Below are 17,495 nucleotides of genomic sequence, written 5' to 3' on the forward strand. Positions count from 1 at the left end.
GGGGGGCTTTCCCCACACACCCCCACTTAAATATACCAACTCCAAGATCGCGCTACAGTGTAGTGAAGGGGAAATTTCCTGTTTCCGCACTGTAGTGCACTGATGTGTGATCTCGGATCTGGTATATTTAAGGTGTGGGGGGTGCAGGGGGCTTGCCCCCCTGCTAAAACCCTTTTCTTTTTTTTCTTTTAATTTTTTTTTTTTACATGTTCGATTTCTAAAGGTTGACCTTTAGAAATTCGAACATTTAATTGTTCGTTGTAATATAGACCCAACCCAGCTACTATTTCTATTGCTACTGATAGGGCAACCAAACTTCTCCCTACTACCACTGTCCTGCCTGCAGACAGACTGCAAAGCCATGGAGAGGTGGGGAAAGAAGTTATTCACTTCTGCTACCCTAGCCTTTAGGGCAACAAATTACCAGTCACACATGGTCAAATACTCCTTGGCCTTACTAGATAAAGCCTCTAAAGAACTTAGTGATATCCCTGACTGCTCTGCAAAGGCATCCCTGTCTTCCTTGCTCGGGCTCATCTCCCTTTTTGGCTCCAAGGTGGCTGATCTTTTCAAGTCACTCCAGCAAAAAGGGGAAGAACTCGCAAGATCTAAAGCATCTCCTTGTCTCTCCAGTCCCAAAGTTCCAGAGGAACTACGCGGCCAAGACTGAATTCATAAGAAAGTCTTCAAGTCCCTCTGCCCCCTCCAGGTCTAGAACACCCCACAGGAGGCAGTCTACTCAGACCAGGACTCCTCAGGCCACTGCCCAGAGACCTCCCTTTCCAGAAAGGGCAGGCAGTGTCTGACTGCCTGCCTTTCTTCCCCCACCTCCTCCCACCATACCTCTATCCTCCTGTCTCTCTCATGGCCTCCCTGCATGGGTTCTAATGACATCCGACAAATGGGTTTTGACAATTCTGAGGGAGGGTTACTTCATGTCTTGGATCTCTCCTCCGGGACTTCCTATCCCCCCCCCCTTCTCAGTGGTCCCTCCTTCCCAAAGTCCTAAACAACCTGTTACTCCAAGGTGCCATAAAACTATCTTCCCCCCCACCGGCTCGAGGGCAAAGCTTTTATTCCAGAATTTTTCTGGTGCCCAGGAAGGAAGGGCCATGGAGACCCATCCTAGACCTTTCCCATCTCAATCTATTCTTGAAGGTACCCTCCTTCAGGATGATAACACTACCCATTCTCTTTCCCTTCATCCTTGCCCATGCCTTCATGGTGACTCTGGACATCAAGGAGGCCTATCTTCATATTCCCATAAAACCGTCCTCCAGGAAATTCCTCAGATTCAAAGCAGACTCCTCTCATTTTCATTTCTATGCCTTGCCATTTGGACTCTCCACTGCACCAAGGGTATTTACAAAATGCCTAGCCCAAGTCATTGCTTACTGCAGGACAAGGGGTGTGCAAATTGTCCCATACCTAGACGACCCTCTCATTCAAGCAGCAGACGGACAAATCCTCCTTGCCCACACAAAGGACCTCCTGCTCCTGCTGCAGTTTCTAGGGTTCCTCATAAACTTCCCCAAATCCAAACTAAGTCTTACACAAGACATTGTCTTCCTAAGATGCAGAATCAGGACAGACCTCAGGATGGCCGTACTTCCCATGTTGCAGTATTTATCACATATGGGTTTTGTGCTCTTGCTACTCAAATGTCCAGCCAGTATTCAAAAATTTTCAGTCACTGTGTGGTGCTTGGGCTATAAAAGTGATGCCTGCATGCACCAGCCCTCAGAACTTCTCAGCCGCCAGTCGAACGTCCGGTATTTCTGCCATCCCAGCTGTCAGCTTACGAGAAATCATAAAAGTGCCCTGTTGGGGAACCCTTCAGTCATTTTATTTTATTGAATGCCTGTTCATGTCATCCAGAAAGGGCAAGTGTAAGTGCAGCTGTCGAATACCCCACAAGGATATCCGTGGTCAGTGTTCCTTCTGTTTAGGTCGGTCACATGACTGCAAGGCCTGCTCCATTTGTCAGGCATTTGTGCCCAAAACCTTGCCCAGCTGTCTGCATGCGCTCAATCTCTACCCAGAAAATGAAACACTAAAGCAAATAGTCTTGGGTATGGAGGGTTCCACTGATGTACCTGCCGAACTGCCAAAAAAGAAGGCCAAGACTATAACTCTACCACTGTGCATCCTGTATCAACTCTCAGCCTGTGGCCGACATCGGCCTGGTAGAGTATTTTGGCTCTGCAACTTCAGATTTAGTGGGTATCTCCATGGAAGCTGCACAGTCCCGTGTGGAGGGCACATCTTTTGAGGTTTTACCAACGTCGGTTTCCAACCCCAGGGGGAACCAGCGATTCTGGTAGGTCCTTCGGATCCCTCCATTTTCTTAGTCGCTTGATTTCAGGCTTTCCTCCCTTCAGATGCCGCCAGGCCTCTCAAGAGAAAGGAAAAAAGGAAGCACATCTCTTCTACTGAAAGCATGCCTGATTGGCAGGCCTTCAGCCAAAGTTTGTTTAATGCCTACATGGCCTTACGGCCTTCCACTACAGAGACTTCTATGATGCCTCCTCCTCCTACTCTGAGCCCAAGGCCTCAAACATTTGACCCATGCATAAGGGAAGAAGAGGATTTTACTGATTTTTCATCTGAAGAATCACTCTCCTATACCTCTCAGCTTCCTTCTCCTTTGGGGTATGGCTCCCCAGAGGAAGAATCTGTTGACCCTGACTCCCCAGCTGAGGATTTGACCTTTGGAGAAACAATTGCCAAGATGAAAGAACATTTTGAGTGGGAATCCTCTGAAATGACACATTTTGACCTCATTCAGATGGATTCCCTAACCCCTACTGCTGTCCCTCAAATTCTGCCTGCCTTCTCAGCATCCTTGACTCCTTATTCACAACACCCTGCTCCACGCAGGCCTGATAGATTTTATAACAAAGTCCCTGAAACTGCCAAGTATCTTGTAAAGTGTCCTCCAGTAAACCCTGCCACAATCTCCATATCCACAGGTAAGGCATCTAAACTATTGCCCACAACCACCATTCTCCCTGCTGACGAAGACAAAATCATGGAGCGTCTGAGTAAGAAAATTTACACTTCTGCTACTCTTTTCCCATTACTGCTTCCCCAGCCCCAGATTTTCATGGCCACCTTAGATATAAAGGATGCCTATTTTCACATCCCCATAAAGCCCAGTTTCAGGAATTTCCTGAGATTTTCCATGGGCCCTTTTCACTTTCAATTCTCTACCTTGCCCTTTGGGCTCTCCACTGCACCCAGGGTGTTCACCAAATGTCTGGCTCCAGTTATTGCCTTTTGCAGAAGAAAAAAAAATCCAGATATTTCCCTATCTGGGCGACCTACTTGTACAGGCAGACTGCAAGGAGACCCTCCAGCAACACACACTTCTTGCCACTTCTGTCCTACATTCTCTGGGATTTCAGATCAGTCTCCCAAAATCCCACCTGGAACCTTCTCAAGACATTGTCTTCCTGGGGTGCAGGATTCGCACAGACCTCATGAGAGCCTGCCTTCCCCAACAAAAGGTGGAAAGCTTGACAGAACACTTACTTCTGGTCCTTCATACAACAGAATTGACAGCAAGGCAGTACCTCAGGCTCCTGGGTTACATGGCAGTCACTATCCCTATGTTGCCAGTGGTACCTAAGGTCAGTCTGGACCCAGCACCCTCACCCCTTGGAGTACAGGGTTCCCCTCCTGCTCTGCGTCAAACTAGAAATCCAGGGGTGGTTGAAGCAAGTGAACCTCAACCCATGTCTTTCCCTCCAACCACCCCAACCCAAACAGATCATGCACACGGATGCATCAGACTTGGGCCGGGGAGCAACTCTGGGCCATCAGAAAGTGCAGGGAATGTGGCCAGAGCCACACACAAAAGAACACAGTGTCCGAGAAATTAGGAGAATTATCCTGGCCCCTTGGGCTTTCCAAATTTATCTACAACAGGGACCTCTGAAGATCTTTACAGACAATATCACAATGCTGTGGTGTCTCAACAAACAGGGAGGGATCAAATCTTATTCACTTTGCAAACTAGCTGTCCCAGTGTAGGAACTGGACACCTCCCAGGGAGTTAGCCTGCAGGCGGTCTACATCCCTTCATTGCAGAACGCCCAGGTAGACCTCTCAGCAGATCCATCACAAACCGTGAATGGATGCTGCACAGAGATGTTTTCCTGGACCCGGGTACACCTCAAATATTTACCTCCATCAACAGGCAACTTCCTTACTTCTGTACCAGGCTTCCATACCCTCAGGCAATGGCAACAGATGCCTTCTCAATCTCTTAGAAGTGAAAGATTCTCTATGCATTCCCCCCTTTCCACTTTTACAGAAGGTCCTGCTGAAGATTCAGCAGGACAGACCAAAAATCTTGTTGGTGACTCTCTATTGGCCAAGACAGCACTGGTTTCCCCTACTACAACTATCCAAGGGCAATCACCACAAGTTGTCCTTCTGTTCCTGTGTTGCAGTGTTCTTGGTGTGGGATTTACCACCACAGGCGATCCAGGCGGCTCCTATGCAGAAGCTTCATCTTGGCTGTTGCAGCTGTGTGGGATGTCACACGTAGAGCCATAAACCAGGGGCCTTAAATGTGATGCCTGCGCAAACGGACCTCGGAACATCTCAGCCGCAGACGACCAAAGTATCCTGTGCTTCGCTCCATCACAAACCTCTAAAAAAGCGAAGTACCCCATGAGGGGGGTTCTTTTAATTATCTTGCTAAAGCTTAGTTTGTTGTAGCCAACTGTTAGCCAATGTCAGCAAAAAAGGGTACATGCCAATGCAGGCGTCAGATAACCCGTAAAAACTCTCATGACCTCTGCGTTTTCTGCTTAGTCGGGAGCACGATCATAATGCCTGCTCAGTTTGGCAATCGTTTGTTCCTTAGACCCTTCGTAGCCATCTGGCCGCTCTCTCATACTTAGAAAACCGATGGCTTAAACGGTTAGCCCTTAGGATGGCTTCCGTCTCAGAGGTCTCAACAGAACTTCCACATAAGGCCATAGTTCCCAGGCCCTCTTCCTCTGCCGCTCCACTACCGGACACCCCACCAGCTTCCGATTTTGGAGTTGAGAGATGCCTGGTGGATCCGTTGACTTCAACGGCGACCTTTGTAGAAGCCTTTTATCAGTTGATGACTGGCACATCGCCAGAGCCTACCTAGCCCCCGACTGCCGAGGTCGAGGGGGAAACCTGAATTAAGCGAGCCTCCGACCTGGATTCCTCTTCCAGATGCTACTACCATTAGACAGTCTTCCAACTCCCAGGCCTATGCCTACGTCTACCCCAGCCAAAAAAAAGCAAAAGATTAAACATACCACCTCGACCAAAGAAGGCCTGCCTGGTAGTCCTTCACTTCTTTCTTGATGCAGGCCTCCCTGGCTCTTGGGTTCATAGATTAGTGCTAGGCTGATTGCCCTTGCAAGCCATTTTAAGCCTAGCCAGTTATCCCTTGTGAGACTCCAACCCTGCACCTTGTGTTTGTAAGGCAAACACCTTAACCACTAGGCCACCTTCCCCATAATAAACAACCCTTGCAGGACTTGAACCCAGGATCCTGTACACTACAGTCAGAGCAGTTAACCACTAAGCCATCACAGCTGTTAAATGTGCCTTAATCACTCTGTATCCAACAGCCGCTGTTCTGCCCAGCAACAAAAATAAACAGCCTTTGCAAGTCTTGAACCCAGGGCCCTGTACACTGTAGTCTCAGTAATTAACCAGTATGCCATCACAGCAGTGCATAAGATCTTAAGCCCTCAGCCTCATCCCGCACTGGTCTACCACTGCTTAGCCCTAAACCTGCTTCAGCCTCTTCTCTCCCTCCTCTGGCCTCCCAGGACAGGGAAGGAGAGCAAGACACCTACTACTCCTCTTCTGAGGAATCCATTTCTTACACCTCCCAAATTGCTTCACCTCAGGAGTACTACTCCCCAGATGAGTCTATTGAGGGAGACTCTCTTCCAGAGGATATGACATTTGGTGAAGCTATCACCAAAACAAAAGAATATTTTAAATGGGATACCTCTCAGATGTCTGATACTCAAGAGATATTTTGACCTTTTACAAGTTGAATCTCCCTCCCCTTCTGCCATCCCACCTGTCATAACCTGCATACTTCGATGCTTTCACCTTTACATCAAGGACTCCAGATTTACAGCCACCTGCCCCTAAGTGGTCAGACCGCTTGTACAAGGTGCCTGATGACCAAAAATTCCTAGTTAACCCCCCCCCCCCCCCCGGAAGACCCAGCTGTGATTGCCACCTCTCCTGATAATCCTGACTCATTCATTCTGCCTCTCTCATACCCACTGACAAAGACAGCAAATATATGGATAGGATTGATAAGGTCTACACCTCTTCCATTATGGCATTCCAAGCCATCAGCTATCAAACACATACGACCAAATATGCTTTGGAACTGGTCTCTCAAGCCTCTACCTTGCTGACCACTATTCCCGACTGCCCTACAAAAGCTGACATCTCTTTTCACCACTTTTGTCAGGCGTAAGCCAGCCTCTGCTGGAACTTCCTCTTCCTGACCCAGAAGAGGAACCAGAAGACAAACCACTTCCAGGCCAGCTGCCCCTCAACCTCCTAGGCAGCCTTTTCAAGATGGAGAAAGCCCCAATAATGCGTGACTGCCTTGCCCACCTACCCCTCTCTGCCCGCCTTTCTTACTGCCTCCCCTTTTGGAAAAACATCACCACAGGCAGATGCGTTCTGGCTATTGTCCAGAAAGGATACTTTCTCTCCTGGAAAGAAAAGCCACCCTTAAGAGGCATTCCCTTCCCCCCAGAAATCAAACACATCTTACCACGGGTCCTGACAGACCTTCTGAACCTGGGTACCATAGAACTGGCCCCATCTGGACAGAGAAGGAAAATACTTTTACTCAAGACTGTTCCTGGTTCCCAAAAAGGAAGGACTATGGAGACCTATACTGGACCTTTCTTTCCTAAATCTGTTCCTAAAGTTGCCCACCTTCAGAATGCTGTCACTGCCAAGCCTACTTCCCCTTATCCCAGCCAAGGCTTTCATGGCCACATTGGGCCTAAAAGAAGCTTATTTGCACATACCCATCCTACCCTCCCACATAAAATGTTTACATTTCTTTGGACTCTCCTCTCATTTCCAATTTACTGCCTTGCCATTTGGTTTGTCCAATGCCCCCAGAGTTTTCACAAAATGCCTGGCTCCTGCCATTGCTTATTGCAGAACACAGGGAATTCAGATTTATCCTTATCTAGATAACATCCTGATACTAGCAGACTGCAAAAAAAAAACCCTTGGAGCCCATCTGCATTTCACCATGTCCCATCTACAGAAACTGAGATTCACCCTCAACCTCTCAAAGTCTTCCCTGACCTCAGAGCAAGACCATATTTTTCTGGGTTGCAGAATCAAAACAGACTTAAGCCTTTCTACCCCAAGACAAGGTCAGCTCCCTGACTTCCCATTTCAAAGCCATGCTGCAGACACAAGTATTAACTGCAAGGCCATTCCTAAGGACCCTGGGCCTAGTGGCAGCCACCATCTTTATGCTTCCACTAGCCAGAAAGCATATGCGAAAAGCTGCATTGGTATCTAAAAACATTTTGCCCCAGAACCAGTATCCCCTGGAGCAAGACATTTCGTTCCTACCCTGCTTAAAGGTAGACGTCAGCTGGGTGGATCAAACAAGTCCAGCTCAACCTGGGCCTTCCCCTCCAGCCCACTCTCCCAACCCAAGATGTTCATCGTGTTACACTGCTGCAGTCATTACACTTGGGTTATCCTGCCGTCAGGTGGTCCCGCAGTCGGCCTGAGTTCCAAAGTCCTTGGTCTGGCGTCGGTTGCTGTCGCTTCTTCCCTGATGTCAGTGCGCCAGGGGTGTATAAGATGCACCCGACGCCATTTTCTTCAGTCTTTCTTGCTGCGCAGTGCCCGAAGCAGAAGCAGTTCGCAAGTGCCGGTCGGCCGACTCCTGAGATTTTCGAAGTCGAATTTCAGATCCGAAGTCTTCAATAAAGGTAAGTACCCCGTTGGGGAAACTTCTTTCTTCCCTCAGACCGATGTCAGAAAAAGTTAATAATTGTATTTCTTGTGGGAAGCAAATACCTCATAAGGACTTCCTCTCTTACTGTATTCCATGCCTAGGCCCTGATCACGACGTCACTAGTCGGTTTTGTGCTAGATTTAACAAACGCAGTATAAAACGGCGTTTTGATTTTGCTTTGCAGTACTTTGGCCGAAGGTTCAATTATACGATGCCGTTGGATCTGCCGATGACCTCAGTACCGAAAAAAATGCAGAGACAAGGATAAAGACAGGCATCAGAGGTCCAAAACCGACAACGAAACCTCTTCTAGGCCAGTCGCCGGTTTGCCGGTTCTCAGTGAGGTGCTTTCGCAGCCCCTGACACCCGCTACCTCAGAGCCACAGACCGCTCCTGACTCCCATGTGGAGACATCTAGGCCTATGGAAACTAATCCCTCAGATGCGTCCGGAGCCGCTGAGCTGGCATCGGCTTCTAAGGGTGTTTTCAGACCTTCACATCTTACCATTAAGACAACAGCCAAGACAAAGGTACCATTAAAGACAAGGAAACAAGTACAGCATTCCCCTGGACAGTCCTCCATGCCTAAGAAACAGATGCTCAAAATGGCCGAAGACCTCATTACTCTAATCAGGGGTACCTATCCCCCTCCTGAGAAAAGGCCTAGGCAGGATACAGACTATGACTCCTCTGATCAGGTTTCCATTTCCTCTTGATTCCTCTTCAGACCAGGGATACTCTCTACCCCCCTATGAGGACTCTGATGCTGAAGAATCTATCCCTTCAGCCTCTCCTCCTGATGATTATTTTTTTTGGGAAACTTTACATACCATGAGGGAGCATTTCCATTGGGGAAGGTCAGGATTACTCAGAATCCAAGAAAAGGCTCAGGGATTTCCTCTTATTGCCTCAGCACAGGCCCCTGGCTATTCTGCCTGTGCTAGATATTGTGGATAATGTGTTCTCTGAATCCAGTTTATCTCCTGACTCTTTGCCCCCTGCTCCAGCCAAGCCAGATAGGTATTAGAGTCCTTGACTCGCAAGTTTCTTTACGAAAACCCTTCTGCTGATCCAGAAACTATTTCCCAGAATCCAAAAGGGGTTAAGGCTTCCATTGCAAAAAATCCAGTACCCTCTGACAGAGATTCCGGAGCTTTGGATAGATGGGGGAAGAAAGTATACACTTCTGCAACTTTAGCAGTAAGAGCTTTAAATTGCCAGTTCCACATGCGTAAGTACCAACAATATTTAATGGCTCAGTTAAAACAGAAAATGCTTGCAAGCTCAGAAGCTCCTGATTGTAAAGAAATGCAGGATTTATTGCATGCAGTTGAACAGGTGGGAAAACATACTCTGCAATGTGGTTTTGATTCTTTAGAGGCCTCTTGTAGAGCCGCAGTTACAGGTTCTGTGATTCGAAGACATGCTTGGTTAAAAGAACACAGTTTACCTGATCATGTTAAGGCAAAATTATTGGATGCTCCTTTACAGCATGACACTTTGTTTGGTGTTAAGGCAGAAGAGGTGTTAAAGAAAATGGAGGATAAAGCTAAATCTATGCAAACAGTCAAGGATTTCTTACAGGTACAGCCACCTCTGTTTAGCAGAAATTGGCCAACAAAGAATTGGTCCTTTCCAGTGTCAGACATGCCACAGAGAGGCAGATAGACGCCCGTGGGGCAGATCTCAACCCCAAGGCTCAAACAGACAGGGACAGTGGGGCACCTCAACCCCAAAAGGTGGTGAGGACAAGTCTCAACCTTACAGGAAGCACTCACGATGACTTTCCCCTTCGTACGCCAAGCACATCCCTTTTGGAAGCCCCCTTAGGGGAAAAACTAGCAGTTTTTTCTCAAAACTGGCAAACAATCACCCAAGACAAATGGGTCCTGAATATTGTGTCTCAAGGTTACAGATTCCACTTTCATACGTTACCAAGGCTAAAAGGAATGCATGCCAGACCTGCCACAAAATCAATGGGCAGAGGAACAAAAACAAATTTCAGCCCTCATGGACACGAGAGCTATTCAAAAAGTACAACAGGAACAAGGACAAGGATTTTATTCAAGACTCTTCCTGGTCCCCAGAAAGGACAAGGCCTGGAGGCCCATACTAGACCTTTCAATTCTGAATACTTAACTGGATATTCCAAAATTCAAAATGTTGACATTACAGCAGCTTCTGCCCATGCTGGGCAAGAAGGCTTGGCTTGTTACTCTGGACCTCAGAGGCATACCTGCATGTCCCTATCAGACAAAATTGCAGAAGATACCTCCGATTCAAAGCTGGTACAATGCACTACCAATTCTCTGCACTGCCCTTTGGCTTATCTACTGCGCCCAGGGTCTTCACAAAGTGCCTGGCACCAGTAATTGCATTTTGCAGACAAAAAGGAACTCAAATACATCAATACCTGGACGACTGCCTCATTCAAGCAGAGACAAAGGACATTCTTCTACAGCATCTGGCGTTTGTAAAAAGGTTGCTAATTTCTCTAGGGTACACAGTAAACGAAAAGAAGTCAAAACTAGTGCCCTCGCAACAGATTATATTCCTGGGTGCCATCGTAAGTACAACGGCCCAGATGGCTTACCTCACGCCAGACAAACAAGTTCAACTAACTCAATATTTTCAATTACTGGCAAGAAAGTCCCATCTCCCTGCAAGAAAAATTCTGCAGGCCCTGGGATTCATAGCATCCTGCATACTACTAATACCATATGCCAGACTGCATATGAGGAAATTACAATGGTACCTGAAAAGTGTTTGGACTCAACACACTCACAGTTTAGAAGCAGTAACACCAATGATTCCCTGCCTACAACAGGAGTTTTGATGGTGGGCACAGGCATGTCACCTAAACAAGGGTCAGCCTTTTACCCAACCCACAGTCAGGCAAACTCTAACAACAGAAGCTTCGGATTACGCCTGGGGAGCACACATGGCAGGAAAATGCATTCAGGGCAAGTGGACCACAGACAAGATGCATCTTCACATCAATCAAAAAGAGATGTTGGCTGTTCAAAATGCCCTAACAGCTTTCAAGGACCTTCTACATCCAGGACAATTATTACTAAAGACAGACACCACCACAGTAATGTGGTACATAAACAAGCAAGGGGGCACTCATTCTTATCCCCCTATGCAGGCAAGCCATGACCTTGTGGAACACAGCTCTAACGTATCAAGTTCACCTGCAAGCACAATTCCTGCCAGGAAAGAAAAATACTCTGGCAGACGATCTAAGCAGAAATAACATGGACCCTCATGAATGGAAATTGAATCCACAAATCTTCAGCATGGTAACGCAAAAATGGGGATGCCCAGACATAGATCTTTTTGCCTCCCCACTGAATTGCCAACTACAAAAATTCTGCACAAGGACCTATCACAAACAAGCATGGAAAGTGGATGCTCTTCTGCTCAGCTGGAAAAACCTAAAAGTGTATGCCTTCCCACCACTACCTCTCCTTTCAAAGGTACTCCTAAAAGCCAGACAAGAAAAATCACAGATGATCCTGATTGCTCCAGACTGGCCACGCCAGCACTGGTACCCTATCTTAAGGAACTTGGCTCAAGGCCCACCATGGATTTTGCCTCAAATTCCACACCTTCTGACTCAACAAAACAATCAGATACTGCACGGTCAGCTCAAAACCCTAAACCTGGCTATATGGCAGATACATTAGTCAGTCAGACAACACCTCTCTCTAAAGCTGTTATGGATGTCATTTTGGAGGCCAGGAGGCCTAGCACCAGGAAAGCTTACTCAGAAAAATGGAAAGGTTTCTGCGCCTGGAACCAGGCTCAAAACCTTGACCCTCTTGTTCCAAACATTCCTCAGATTTTACAATACCTAACTGAGATGCTGGACAGAGGCCTATCCTTCTCATCAATTAAGATTCACGCCTCTGCTATTTCAGCACATTACAACACGGATCTTCCTTTATTCTCATCCCTTGTTAAAGCAGTACCTCAGAGGGGCTAAAAACATAAGACCGCCCTGGAGAGCACCAACACCAACTTGGGACCTCAACTTCATTTTGGAAAAACTGACACTACCACCTTTTGAGCCAGCCAGTTCAGCCGATCTAAAATTTTTATCATGGAAAACAGCTCTGCTCCTGGCAGTAACTTCAACACAAATGGTCTCAGAGCTACAGGCACTAATGGCAGTGGAACCTTTTATAATTTTTCATCAGGACAGGGTATCTTTAAGGAAAAACCCTACCTTTATGCCAAAGGTGGTATCTAGTGTGGTTCTTAACCAAACCATCCACTTGCCAACTTTTTATCCAAACCCCCAGAATAAAGGGGAGAAACTTCTGCATTCTTTGGACATACACTGGCAGCTACGCTTCTACTTGGACAAAACAAAGGCTTTCAGGAAAACTGCGCAACTGTTTGTAGCATATGCTGCAGGATCACAGGGCAAGGCTATCTCAAAGCATACTATATCCAAATGGATAGGACACTATTCGTTACTGCTACACACATCATGGAAAATCAGTCCCAAATAACATTAGGCCACATTCCACCAGGGCAACAGCCACTTCAACAGCCTTTCTCTGAGGAGTACCTACCAAGGAAATTTTGGAGGCTGCAACTTGGAGTTCAGTGCACACCTTTACCAAACATTACCACCTGCCTCTCTACTCTAAATCCAGAGCAGGCTTTGCCACTGCAGTTCTGCAGAGCCTCATAGCCAAGCCTAACTCTTTATAGACCAGCCACCCAATCTCAGCTTTGGGATTCTACCTAAGTGTAATGACTGCAGCCGTGTAACACGATAAACATAGTACAGTTTTGTACCTACCATAAATGTAGATGTTCGAGTGTTCACACTGCTGCAGTCCAGGTTACCCTCCCTCCATCCCCTCTGAACTAGCTGGACTTATCTATACCTTTCTGTCCTATACAACCTTTGGGGGTGTATTTGCTGGAAACTGAAGCTATCGTTTCTATTTTACATGTATATTTTTGATTAGCAATATGTATTGCCTTCTTACTTGGGGGCACCTGACATCTGGGGCAAGAAAAACAAGAAAATGGCGTTGGGTGCATCTTATATACCCCTGGCGCACAGGCGTCAGGGAAGAAGCGACAGCAACCGACGCCGGACCAAGACTTTGGAACTCAGGCCGACTGCGGGACCGCCTAACAGCAGGATAACCCAAGTGTAATGACTGCAGTAGTGTGAGCACTCGAGCATCTACATTTATGGTAGGTACAAAACTGTACTTTATTCATATAGATGCATCAGACTCGAGGTGGAAAACCACAGTGGCATCCTGCAGTGTTCAGGCAACTTGGCACCCTTCCTTAAAGACCAAAACATCAATGTGAGAGATCACAGCAGTCCTCCTGGCTCTGAAAGCCTTCCGCCTCCTTCTTACTACCAGGTGTTCTTCAGATAATTAGACACCACAGTAATGTGGTACCTCAACAAACTGGGAGGAACAAAAGCATTTCACCTGTGCAGAATAACCTTTCTGATATGGGATCTAGCCTCTTGCCACAACTTATCCCTGCAAGCATCCTACATCCCCTCACAGGACAACAAACAAGCAGACCTTCTAAGCAGGACATCCTCTCCACAACACAAATGGATGTTGGACAGTTACCATATTTCTAGACATTGTCCACCAGTGGGGCACTCCAAGTAGACTTGTTTGCCTCCCCCCAGAACAGACAACTGCAGACCTTCTGCTCCAAGACCTACTCCCCTCTAGCTTGGAGAGTAGATGCTTTCAGCATTTCTTGGAAAGGAAAGTTTCTGTATTCCTTTCCCTCCTTCCTACTAATTCAGAAAGTCGTCCTGAAAATTAGGAGAGATGAATCAAAAATATTGTTGGTGACTCCTTGCTGGCCAGGGCAGCACTGGTTCCCCCTACTTCACAATCAAGGCAAGGGAAATCACCACACGTTACCCCGCAAGGTGGACTTTCTGGTGCAACAAAAGGGAACCCTCATCCACCCACACTTGCAGATGTCAAGTGACACTCTGGGTGATAAACTTTTAATTCCCTTCAGACACTGCTACTCAGAGAATGTGCTTTCAGTCCTGAGAGAGGCCAGGAAACCTACTACCTTAACTTCATTCTGGAAAAGCTAATCCAGCACCCATTTGAACCTGCTGGGACAGCTACTTTGCAGATCTGTACATGGAAAACAGTACTGCTGGTGGCCAGAACTTCAGCCAGAAGGGTGTCAGGACTACAGGCCTTAATGGCCAGCCCCCCTTACACTACCTTCCACAAGGTCAGGGTAACACGAAGAACTAACCCCTCCTTCATGCCTAAGGTGGTAAATAATTTGTCATTAAACCAATCTATTCACCTTCCCACCTTCTACCCCTCTCCCACCAATGAGGGAGATAGGATACTTCATTCCCTGGATGTACACAGACAGCTAAGAGTTTACCTGGACAAAACATGTTGGATCAGGAAAGCCATTTGTCTCTCTTACTCTCACCATGGCTAAAAACATCCACTGGGGGTAAAAGCCCATTCCCCCAGGGCAATGGCAGCCACAAAAGCCTTCCTCAAAGGCCTGGACAATGCTTCCATTATGGAAGCAGCCACATGGTCTACTATTCACACATTCACCAAACACTACAAGTTAGACAATGTCTCAAGAGCAGGATTTGTTAGGGCAGTCCTACAGGGGTTTGCAGAATCAGCCTCGTCATCCACCACCCTTCCTTCCAACTAAGCTGTGGTACTCTCCCACACCAAGATTACTGCAACATAGGAATAGAAGGACATAGAATAGTTGTGTATAAACTTGCTATAACCATGGATGTCTTTATTTTCCATGTTGCAGTATTCCTTCCCACCCACCAACCCCCCTTATTCTACTCTTACTCATAACATATCTTAAGGTCACTGGTGTTATATACTATATTCTGGGACCTATGAATATCACATAAGGGCTCCCTGCTGGGCTTTCAAGTTCTGAGTTTTGTGCGTGCAGACATCACATTTAAGGCCCCTGGTTTATGGCCCTACATGTGCCATCCCACGCAGCTGCAACTGCCAAGCTGAAGCTTTTGTATAGGAGCTGACGTTCTGGTCACCTGAGGCGGTAAATCCCACACCAAGAATACTGCAACATGGAAGAGAAGGACATGTATGGTTGTGGTAAGATTTTACAAAACTGTTCTTTACCCCCTCTGAGTGTACCTTCTCACACAAGGGATCGCAAATCCACCCACAGTGGCAGTTGTTGCATCTCACCCTGTGGCTGACAGGATTCTGATCCCCTTCAGACACCTTTACAATGAGGATGTGCTCACTGTCCTCCAGTAAGCCGGGAAACCAGATATGAGAAAATCTTACCTTTCTAAGTGGAAGAGATTTTCTATATGGTGTCTCAAGACAGTTGGACGTGCTTAATAGCGAGACCCCCTCTAGTTCTGTCTTACCTGTGTGAACTATTGCAGACAGGATTGAGTTACTCTTCCATTAAAGCCCACTTATCTGACATTTCAGCATGCCTTCCTGTGGCGCCCCTCCCTCGGTGTCCAGACTACCAGCTAAATTATTCCTTAAAGGGGTCCTTCACCTGAGATGCCCCAGGGAAGCCATCTCTACCCCCATGGAATCTCAACTATGTTTTGGAAAAGTTTACCCCACCTCCTCACAGCAGACAAAACTTCCCTAAAACACTGTACTTGGAGTACTTGCTCGTGGCCTTGACCTCAGCCAGAAGGGTCTCAGAGCTACAAGCCCTTATGGCTATTCCACCTCTCCTGGTATTCCACACTGACAGGGTTACTCTTAGAACCAACCCTTCCTTCATGCCCAAGGTAGTATATGATCTTTCCCTAAATCAAGCCATCCACCTTCCTACGTTCTTCCCTAACCAGCAAAGGGGGACAGTGAGAGTGTACTCCATTCACTGGATGTGCACAGACAACTCAGATTTTACATCACAAAACCCAATCCATCAAACAGGCTGACCAGCTCTTTTTCTCCTTCCATCCCAGGGCACTAGGAAAGGCAGTAACCAAACAAACTATTTCAACCTGGATTTCCAAAACGATCACCTTCTGCTACCAATTCCATAGGAAATCCCTGGAGGGTACTGTTAAAGCACACTCCACCAAGGCTATGGCTTCCTCAGGAGCCTTCTTCAGAGGTTTGGACACCTCTACCATTCTTGAAGCAGCCACTTGGTCATCAGTGCACACCTTCACCAAACACTACAAGTTAGACCATATTTCCAGAGCCAGGCCGGGTTTTGTCATGGGTATCTTTCATGGATTCCTGGAGACCGCCTCTAGACCACCACCCCCTTCCTCACAGTGAGCTTTGACATTCACCCATATGTAATGAATACTGCAACATGGGAATAGAAGGACACAGAAAAGTTGTGTAAAATCTTAACCATAGATGTCCTCGTCCATGTTGCAGCATTTCTTCCCACCCACCTACTCCTGTTATGCAGCATTTCCCTATTTATGATGGCACAAGGCTAGCATTACCCTTGCTAGGATTGGTTCCGAATGGGGCTTACAGATGTCTTTCTATTCCCATGTTGCAGTATTCTGCATATGGGTTTGCCCTTCAGTCTCGCGTATGTGCGGCCAGTATCCAAAAGCTTTCAGTGCCTCTGTGGTGCACGAGACGTCTGACGTAGGTGATCTTTCGTGGGCCATGAAGGTGACGTCTGCATTATCCAGCCCTCAGAACGTTTCAACCACCAGTCGTATGCCAGATGTTTCTGCTACTGCTAAAGTCTGAATGTTCTTTGTGCTTCACTGTTGCAGTCATTACATTTGGGTAATCTGCTGGCAGGTTGCCCTCAGTCAGCCTGAATTCCAAAGTCTTGGGTCCTGCGTCGGTTGCTGTTTTCTCTTCCATGACGGGTCATCAGGGGTATAAAACATGCAGCCGATTCCATTTTCTTCAGTCTTTCTTGCCACGCGGTGCCCGAAGCAGAAGCATTTTGCAAGTGCCGGTCGGCCGAATACTGACATATTCGAGTTTGAGTTTCAGAATCGAAGTCTTCACTAAATCTAAGTACCCCGTTGGGGAAGTTTTTTCTCGTCTTTTACCGATGTCAGAAAAAGTTAATTGTCTTACTTCTGGGAAGCAAATACCTCATAAGGATTTCCATTTATACTGTATTCCTTGCCTAACAACGTGTCTGGCTGTTGGTTTTGTGCTAGATTTAACCAACGCACTATTAAGCGTTGGTATATTTTTGCATCAAAGTATTTTGGAGACAGATTTAACTACCCAGAAATGTCGTCGGATAGTAATCCAACTACCGGAATAAATAAAAAACGTAAAGAAAAGGACAGAGAAAGGCAGTCCAGGTCCAAAACCTACGACTAAGCTTCTCCTAAGCCAGTCGCTGGTTCGCCGGCACTCAGGCACTTTCGCAGCCCCTAATACCCGCTACGTCCGAGTCGCAGGCCCCTACCGAGACCCATCTGGAGTCCGGCACGCCGCTTGATAGT

The 17,495-nt window shown here is 47.1% G+C and overlaps 1 protein-coding gene across 2 annotated transcripts in view; it reads left to right on the forward strand.

Annotated features, from left to right (window-relative positions):
- Positions 1–17,495, forward strand: part of LOC122810428 (zinc finger protein 638-like) — a 996,881-nt gene that overhangs the window by 520,614 nt on the left and 458,772 nt on the right. The gene's annotated exons all lie outside the window — the stretch shown is intronic.

This window comes from Protopterus annectens, chromosome 8.part1, assembly GCF_019279795.1.
Source record: "Protopterus annectens isolate FY-2018-M chromosome 8.part1, PAN1.0, whole genome shotgun sequence".
Lineage (NCBI taxonomy): Eukaryota > Metazoa > Chordata > Ceratodontiformes > Protopteridae > Protopterus > Protopterus annectens.